Raw genomic sequence first — 9047 nt, 5'->3', positions numbered from 1 at the left:
TCACCATCTATTGAAAGGATGTCAAGATGGCTGTTGGCGCTAGCACGGACACATTGTGAGGAGTTTGCCAGAAGGCCACGATCTCTCAGAGAGATTGATCGCTGGAAAGCAACTGAGCTTCGCTGCTTCCTTTTGTATTTAGGTCCATGTGTTCTGAGAGGCATTTTGTCGAAAAATCTGTACAGTCACTTTCTGATTCTTCACACAGCAATCACCATACTTTCGAGCCCTTCTCTCTGTCGCGAGTACTGCAGCTGTGCAAAGGAGCTCCTTATTTGTTTTGTTTCATCATTCCAGTCCATTTATGGAAAATACAGTCTTTCCTATAATGGTCATTCATTGGTTCATCTGGCTGATGATGTCTTGAGATATGGGCCTCTTGACAGCTTCAGTGCATTTCCAGCAGAAAATTTCATGCATCACCTAAAGAAGTTGGTAAGGCACTTAAAGAAACCACTAGATCAGCTTGTTAACCGAATAGTAGAACGACTGTCCTCAGGCACGTTATTTGCCATCAATCAACTTTTTTTGCAAGGAGTAGAATGTTCGCAGATTCACAGCAGTGGCCTACTTGCAGAGCGTTGCATTGGGCCTCAGTACCACATAGCAAACTTTCCACAATTTACCTTAAGGACTTCTGAAGGCAACAATGTCTGCACCATGACAGATTCCACTGTTTTCAGGATATCAAACTTTGCATATGATAGTCAGGGAAATAAAGTGCTAATTGGGAAAGCCCTTGAATGTTCTGGTGACCTTTACACTACACCTTGTCCATCATCTCATCTTGGAATAATCGTGAAAAAGGTTTACAGTCCCCTTTCGTCAAGGATGCTCTATGATGTTATGTCCAAGTGTGTGCTGCTGCCTCTTGCAGGTTCCCTCTCCGAATATGCACTGTTGCCCCTAATCCACCTAACTGTATTGCCCCCCCCCCCCCCCCTGCACATATAAAAATCTGAAACTGTGGAATAGTTCATGCTTGTTAATTGCAGATATATTTTTGTTCTTTATTTCAGTATAGACCTCACGAAGCTGAATAGCTTTGTTGAGCCACCTTACAACTAAGCCATCTGGCTTCTAGGTCGCACTTGGGACATTAGTTTCGAACTGGCAGATGTGGCTCTGTTAGCAGCTGCAGCGTGTCGTCCAACTGCCACTATCAGTAGCTAAATTGCACATGACATCTCCTCATGGTGGCAATGGCCGTACTTATCAGCATACAGAAACGTAAGCGTAGCTACGACACTTGTTACGCTGTACCTGAGAAATGAATGGACTGCGCATTACCACTTGCAAAATCACCATTTCTAAGAGCTTAAGTGGATGTCCAAGTGTGGCCAGGATGCCAGATGGCCTGACCACTGGGTGACTCGGTAAAGTGGCATGCCATTGGTCTGCAAACATTTCTCCCCAATATATATTGAAAAGTAGAATGATAAACTACTCATACAAGGATAGTGTATATAAAATACTGTGTATTTCGGCCTTATGTGATGTGGTAAACTTGAATGTTTGCATGTAAACCTGTAAATAATGCACATCATACAATAATACTGATAATCACTGAACACTAGATTATGCCTCTACTATATAACTGTTCCTGAAATATATGTTGTTTCAAGTTTAACGTTTAAACTCAGCACATCTCAATATTTGTACTTTTTGGGGGGTTTGCTTTCTTACGCCTTTGTTTTTTACATCTGTGGTGTCCTGCACCAAAGCTGTGCCTATTGTGTTGACCTGTACACCTCTTAGAAGTTTTCTGTTCTCTTCTTGTTCTCTATGCTCACAATGATAGGTTATGTATGCTGTCTTGAGGTTTGTTGATGACAACAGTGTTGCTGTTGTCCCAACCAACTGGTTGTTGAAGAATAAAAGGATGTGTTTGTGGCCGACTATGCTGGGTACCCATGAATTGACAAAAGCTGTGAAACGACCTGCTCATCTCAATCCTTCTACGTTGCCTACCTTCAAGGTGAAGGCGATCAAAACTACAGGTATGAAACAGTTTTTTTGCAAATTGGTTTTATCATTTTGAGATTGCTGTTACTCTTAAAGCCATTAAAAGCCTGGGCAGCGGTTGAATAAGGGAGTTGGGGGAAGCATACAGAAAAAAAGCTGTTCAGCATGAATAACACAGATAAATGATCTTAACGAAATCACTAATTGGTGTGACACCTGGCTAATGACTCTAAACTCATCAAAATGTAAAGTGATGTCCTTCACCCGCAAACGCAATAACTTGGACTATTCTTACTGTATTAAAAATGTCCCATTATCTCGGACCTCATCATTCAAATATCTAGGCGTTAATCTTTCAACAAACCTCTCCTGGACTTCTAACATTACTACCATCTGTGCCAGTGCTTCTCGATCACTGGGTTACCTGCGACGTAACCTTCGGAACTCACCTCCACTTATCCGCAAACTAGCATATCAAACATTTGTTCGCCCTCGACTTGAGTTCGCCGCTCCAATCTGGTCTCCCCATCAAAATTACCTAATTACCATGCTGGAATCAATCCAAAATAGAGCCGCACGTTTCATTTCCCGAAATTATAACTACCGTTCTAGCGTAACTCAAATATTCACCTATCACTTCAGCTACTAAGTAATCGTCGCGACATAGCCCTTTTGTCATTATTTCATAAATACGCCCACCACACTAACAAACATTCCTTACACCTAGAAACGCCATCGCACACGTCGCACAGATTATACAATCATCATAGCTTCACGCGCATCTATGGTAAAACAGAAGCATTTAACTCGTCTGCAATTCCACGTGCCATTCGGCTCTGGAACAACCTCCCCGACAACATAGTTTTGGAAACTGACCGTGATAAATTTAAGAGCTCACTGAACTCGCTTAAGTAATGTTAACCATTAATATCACACTCACTGCTCTGTATTATTTATTTGCCTTTTTCTTGCAGTGTTATACGTTGTTACTAACTTATATTGTTCCTTTTTATTGTAATCATATGCAGCTTTATGTAGCTAATATGTTTCATGACTTTTAGGCTGTGCACTTGGCTGCTGTTTTCATTTGTTATTGTTGTTAATTGTATGTACTTGATTGTATGCCCCCCTTACTCAATCCCCAAGAAGGGGCCTTGTAAGGTATTTTACAAATAATAATAATAATAATAATAATAATAAAATAAATATACTACGCGATTTCTTTTTCAGCAACATACGGTGAAGCTCGGTAAAAGTTGCCAGGTGCAGAAAATTCGGACAATGTCGACCCGACAGATCAAGGTAAGGGCTTCTCCTAATTCCCTTTTCATTATCCTTATACAATTCACATTTACAGAAAAAGGATATGGTAAGCGGCGCAAATATGCACGCATTTTGAGCTCGTCGGATGATTCGGAAGAGGAAGACAATTTTAATCTTCCAGAACCACCCTTTTCTCAAAGGTAGTAGCTGTTTTCACGCAATCTTTCAAAATATGCTAATCCATGCACATGTTACAGCACTTCAAGCGCCAGTAATGATGGCAGAGCAAGTAAGTGATAGCTACTTTTTGTCAGCAGTAGAACCAGCTTGCATTGCAAGTGATAAATGTGAGCTAAACCTTGGGGAGGGATAAACAAATGTAAGCTTTAATCTGGTATTCATACTTACAGAGGCACTACACCATAAGCAGGAAGCTGAATTCCTGCTATTGCTTAAATGTGTATTACTGCATTCAATTTTGCACTGGATTGCAGCTTCCAGACTAAGGCTTACTGAAACAGCTTCTGAAGGTAAGATTTTTTTTGTCTTTAGGTAAGCACTATAACACCATTGAATTTTGCTCCTGGGTATTTTTAAATTTATGTTTTGCAGAAACCCAGCAGGTAGACTTATCTGTGCTGTGGGGTTCTCCTCCCGTGCTCTTGGGACAAAGAAACGACAACACAGTAGTGCAAACAATCACAAGGGCATTTATTGCACCTTTCATAGATCAATGCCTGCTAGCCGAGTTGCTATCCACAAAACATGCCGATGGGCGCGCGACAAATCTAGAAGTCCGACTCACCGCGACCGGATAGCGAGCGAATATGTTCGCCCCATGCTGGATCCCAACGCCTAGTCGTTCGCGTGTACGGTCACGCAAACGGTGGTGCGTTCCAAGGCGGCCACGCGAGACGGTCTCGCAGAAGCATGGGTCGGCGCACGCGCGGCACGGCACGTCCGCACTGCTTGCTGTCTCGACCCAAAGAGCCCAAGCGCCTTCCTTTCGGCGCCCAAGTAACCTCGCCTGTCGGCGGCGTTAGCAGCGCAACACTCGCGCCATCTCTCGTACTGCGCCTCAACCACTCCGACCGCCGCGGGCGCCAGGCCACGCGAGCCGTGCGGGAAAACCAACATATCAGGGGACGCGTGAGAGTTGCGCATCCCCACAGTGCAGACAGCTCAGCTATGCAAGATTTCCTCTTCTATTAAGCAGCTATGTGCTATTGCTGCATGCGCTCATTTAATGTTTCCCCCTTTTCTAGCCTCGGTGGAAGAGCAAAGAAGTTTGTAGTGGATATGCGTTGTTGCGTTTCATGTATGTATGAACAGTGCTGAAACTAATAGCTAAGCAAGGCTGCTGTATTAGACATTTAGTGAAAATGTACTTGTCCTTTACAGAGAGTGAAAATGACAGCTTAAACAAATCACAAGCCCCAGGTAAATTTTGTTGCAAGTTTTCTTATAGGCAGCCAACAGTGCCGTCACATAATTTGATTTCATATTACCTTTGTTGCTTACTCATTGCAATTGGTTTAGCAAATATATAGTGCATGTCATGAAATACTCATTCGGTCATGCATGAATATACTAGAACCATTTGACAAGTAGAGCTTGTTTAGAGCTGTAGTACTGAATCAACTGCGCTTTCTTTTTTGTGACAGGCAGCGCAGCAAGCTCAATGTGCTGTGTAGTCATTTCAGTCAGGTAAGTTTCATTCCTAACAGTAAAAAACCAGGTGATTTAATATTTTTATGTACTTTCTGCTTTTTTGCACTGGGAGTTGACAGCTCCCGGTTACTACATGCATGCATAGTTATAGAGGAAGTGCCTAGAAGAGCTGCATATTCTTGTGTGAAATTGCTCGTTCCTTTTTAGCACACCAGCCTAGGGCACCATTTCTGCAGCCACGTCGCGAAAGTAAGTTTCATTGCTGGTACCCTCGGCAATCAGCTTGCTAAGTAATGTTGTAGCATATATGCATGTCATTTTCCTAATTTTTTGCAGTGTATTTGCTCAAGGACCATTACAGTGGTCCATTTCCAGTACCCAAGGTGCGTTCATCTATTGACTATGTTCCATAACTCAACAGTGTGATCAAGGAGAGACCCGTTCTTAGATATTGCGCTTCTTTTTATAGGAGGCTGGCGGAGAGCACCAGCTGCACAGTCTCGTTCAGGTGAAATTCATCTGTCACTGCAATTTTGCTGCTTTTTGCTTGCGACTGGTTTTTTTAATACTACCAAATTTGTAAATTTTAACCTTCTGCACTCACCACTTTGGATAGCACCAAGCTCCAAAGGTTTGTTGTAGAATTGAGTTTCGCTCTCAATACATGCATGATTACCTCTGCATAGAGCTAGTAATTAAGCAGATAATGTTTTGAGGATTCTGTGGGTTTTTCACAGGAAGCCTTCCAGGAATACCCTTCCCAGAGTTGCATTTAGGTAAATTTCATTTGAACATTTAAACCTATGTGTGTAGCAGTTGAATGACGCACAATTGCACATTACTCGGCTTCTTCTGCCGATTCTCTACGATGGATCGCACAACATTCGCAAGGTGCATTGTGGGGGTACACTTTTCTAGCTCATATATACATACAAAATGTCATTACGGCCAGTTATAAAAAACAATTTTGCTTTGCTTTTTTGCAGAAAGTTGTCTAGGAGTACCAGTACCAGCTGCACAGACACAGTCTTGCAAGTTTCCAAGGTTTTTCAGCTTGTAGCATTGGTTAAACATTTCCTTCGTTATTTTTCTGAATCTTGCAATATTCATGGATTCCTTGCTTCTTTATATATGTGCACTAACTCAGGACATTGTATTTTTGCAATTGTGCTTGCTTGTTCAGGAACTGGACATGCAGAATTCGCCACGCAGTCTTGTCACCTAGGTAATATTTAACAGGACCTGTCTAGTAGTATTTAGAATGCTACTATAATTGTGGAGAACGTTTCCTATACATTTTTTACAGAACTGCCACGGTGGCCTGCTTCCAGTTCTCAAGGTAAGTTGTATTATTTGTCACATATTGGTACATGAACACATGATTGGTTATAATGTCAACAATTAAAATACAGCTGTATAGCTGAGTGGTCATCTAGTTTGCTTGTTTTTCTAGGCAGCCACTGTCCAGTGTTAGTGTCACGGTTACATCACCAAGGTAAGGCTTCATTTGTAAGAACTAATCTCAACAGCTGCACAGAGTGCGCAGCCACATTTTGTACATTTTGCGAATGTGCAAAATTACATTTTACCTGACATTGTACTGACAAGGTGTTTGTACAACGCTGAGGATTGATTGTTGTTGCAGCTTTGTGCTGGTGTACTTGAAAAAATCCAGTTAGCTCAGTAAAGTAGAATGAATACTACAAGTTTTTTATCGTGCAGTAGGGCATATGTTCCACAAACAGATGAACAGGGGCCAAGCGACCACATGTATCACTGTTTCATGCATACCTATATTAAACTTAAGGTAAACCTATAGGAGCATGCAAGGCTTGACTGTACTAATATGTGACTCTCTTTTATTTCTATGTGGCTCTTTTGTGTACTAGTATTTCTTATTTGGCACCATGTGGCTGCCTGGCTGCAATTTCTGTTAGTCATGGTAAGCCAGAACTTGAATATTTGCTTGCATTGCTGTTAAACATGCTTTCCGATTACTGACAACTGCGGTGCTGATATTAGTTTGCTTGCTTATTCCGGAGAAATGTTTGTCCTCCTCCGAAAAAATTATGAAAAGAGAGCTTGTAGGAGAGGACACTAGTAATAGTTTGCACCTAAGTATCTTGCACGTATCGCTGACTGTAGCGTAAGAGTGCACTAGCTTTTTCACTGAAATGGGTGTATAGCTTTATTTTATATATGTCTCAAACACCAGCTATTGTGCATTTTTTAATTAGGTATATAATAAACTGCACACTCACTTCAGAGAAACAGCTATTGCACTCTTGTGCTTCACATATGCCCTGTGCAGCCAAGCATCACTTCTATATTGAATAAGGATAGGAGCTGCTCGGTGCACCAGCATGGTTATATATATTTAACATGGTACATCGATTCTCCAAACTGTACTACATGCAACATGACATGAGACATTGAACTCTTTCTGTGGTCGAGCCCCAGGTACTGAGATAAAAGGGATGCTCTTCTGGGGAATGTGCAGAAAAAAACAAACATCCGCAGGCATGCCTGCGACACATGTGTTGTGTTCCTAGGAGGATCAGTTATAACACGCAAAGAAGCTTCACATCTTGTTGAATTGTTAAAAGCAGCCATGAAACACTTCTTGAACATAGTGAGAAAACAATGCTGATCTGTCGTAGAGGCTGCTGTGGACGTATGACCAAAATATTATTGCACTACATGAAGCAGGGAATTAACAATCACATGTAAAACACAACGAAATATTGCTTTCTCTCGCTTCTGCAATGTTGCCACATTGAAAGCAGCTGGCCCACCAATGCTGTTGGGTTGATTTCGTGATCACAAGAGTATTCTCAGTAATATATAATTCCTAATTTGAGTTAAATGAAATATTTCTGCAACCTCAAAAATATAATAATTTCATCTTTGCACTGGGCTTAGCTGCATCGGCTGCGTGTGACCTCCGAAATGGCAGCAACGTGCTGCATAGTGTAGTCTATCACGGGCCAGAACAGGGTGCCACGACACTCAACTTTTGACCTTTGCTGTGCTCTCTTGGCTTCTCCACTGTGTGGCTTGCAGTGCACTAGTAGACACGAAAATAGTAAGTCGGTCATCGGTACGATTACTCTGCTTATAGTTGCAGTATTTGAAAAATGTTTACGGCATGTGATGACGTCTTTAAATAGTAAGGCCATTCTATGTTTAGTTAGAAAAGTGTTTCCGAGCCACTTTGGAAAGAGAATGGTTTTATGGACATGTGGTACAATACCGCAATAATATTGGATGGGACACTTGAAAGGAGCAATTGCTGGCCTTGATTGCCAGGCTAAAGTGCGCCTGTTGCTACAACATATACAACCCACCACCACCACTGAAATAAAAGTAACTATTTTAATAGGTTTGTTTGCAAACCATCACCACTGCTAATGACGTACTGCAAGTCTGTGTTTGGATTAAACCATTTGCCAGTTTAATTGCGCTCTACAATTGCTTTTTCATGATATCATATCAGAAACATAATGCTGAACATCATCGTGTAGCACAGGATTTTGAGAGAAGCGATTGCTTAAAATTATAAAGTAAATGTGGCCGAAGCAAAACAACGGAACATAATTTTCTGTTTGAAATACCGAAATGCACATATTTATTGTAAATAATTTGTGGCTTACTCTTTTCTTCCTCACTGCTGTATTGCAGAGCAAACCTTCATGTGAGGCCTGCAGCAGGGCAAACATCTGTAGGCAGGCAGTGGTATCCAAGAGGGAAGGGACCATTCCAATGGATTCTGCAGCTGCATTGTCATTTTATGTGGTCACCTTGTCTATGGTATTTTTAAATTATGTAAGGTCTGCATGTCCTTTATTTTATTAGACAATAAAGCCGCTTTGTCATAAGACCAGGTGGTGATCTTCTGCTGCATGTTGTGCACATTTGCTTTAGATGAGTGATTGCACAAAAATCCCATTTATTGCATATATGTTACAAAATTTTATGCAGGAAGAAAGGGGGTTAACCGAGGGGCCCGAGCTCATTTATTAAGCACAAGTAATTTCTCCTATTTTGTCCTTGGTGTCAGTGTTTGATGGCTTCTTATGATATGAAAATTTTATGCAGGTTATTTCAAACAATGTAATGCTTCAATTTATTTTTCAGTTCTATATATT

At 41.4% G+C, this 9047-nt stretch overlaps 1 long non-coding RNA gene across 1 annotated transcript; it reads left to right on the top strand.

Moving 5' to 3' along the window:
* Window positions 1-1346: 1346 nt before the first annotated feature.
* LOC140219810 (uncharacterized) lies at window positions 1347-8771 on the top strand. Its single transcript, XR_011896022.1, has 15 exons — window positions 1347-2000; window positions 3196-3267; window positions 3323-3428; window positions 3486-3517; window positions 3639-3758; window positions 4494-4546; window positions 4630-4668; window positions 4893-4935; window positions 5107-5148; window positions 5236-5282; window positions 5369-5530; window positions 5637-6124; window positions 6206-6238; window positions 6353-6394; window positions 8581-8771. It is a non-coding gene; the product is annotated as an uncharacterized lncRNA (long non-coding RNA).
* Window positions 8772-9047: the final 276 nt, after the last annotated feature.

The sequence above is a fragment of the Dermacentor andersoni genome, chromosome 8, assembly GCF_023375885.2.
Source record: "Dermacentor andersoni chromosome 8, qqDerAnde1_hic_scaffold, whole genome shotgun sequence".
Taxonomy (NCBI): Eukaryota; Metazoa; Arthropoda; class Arachnida; order Ixodida; family Ixodidae; genus Dermacentor; species Dermacentor andersoni.
The sequence above is the reverse complement of the archived record's forward strand: the minus strand, read 5'-3'. Positions and strand labels throughout refer to the sequence as shown.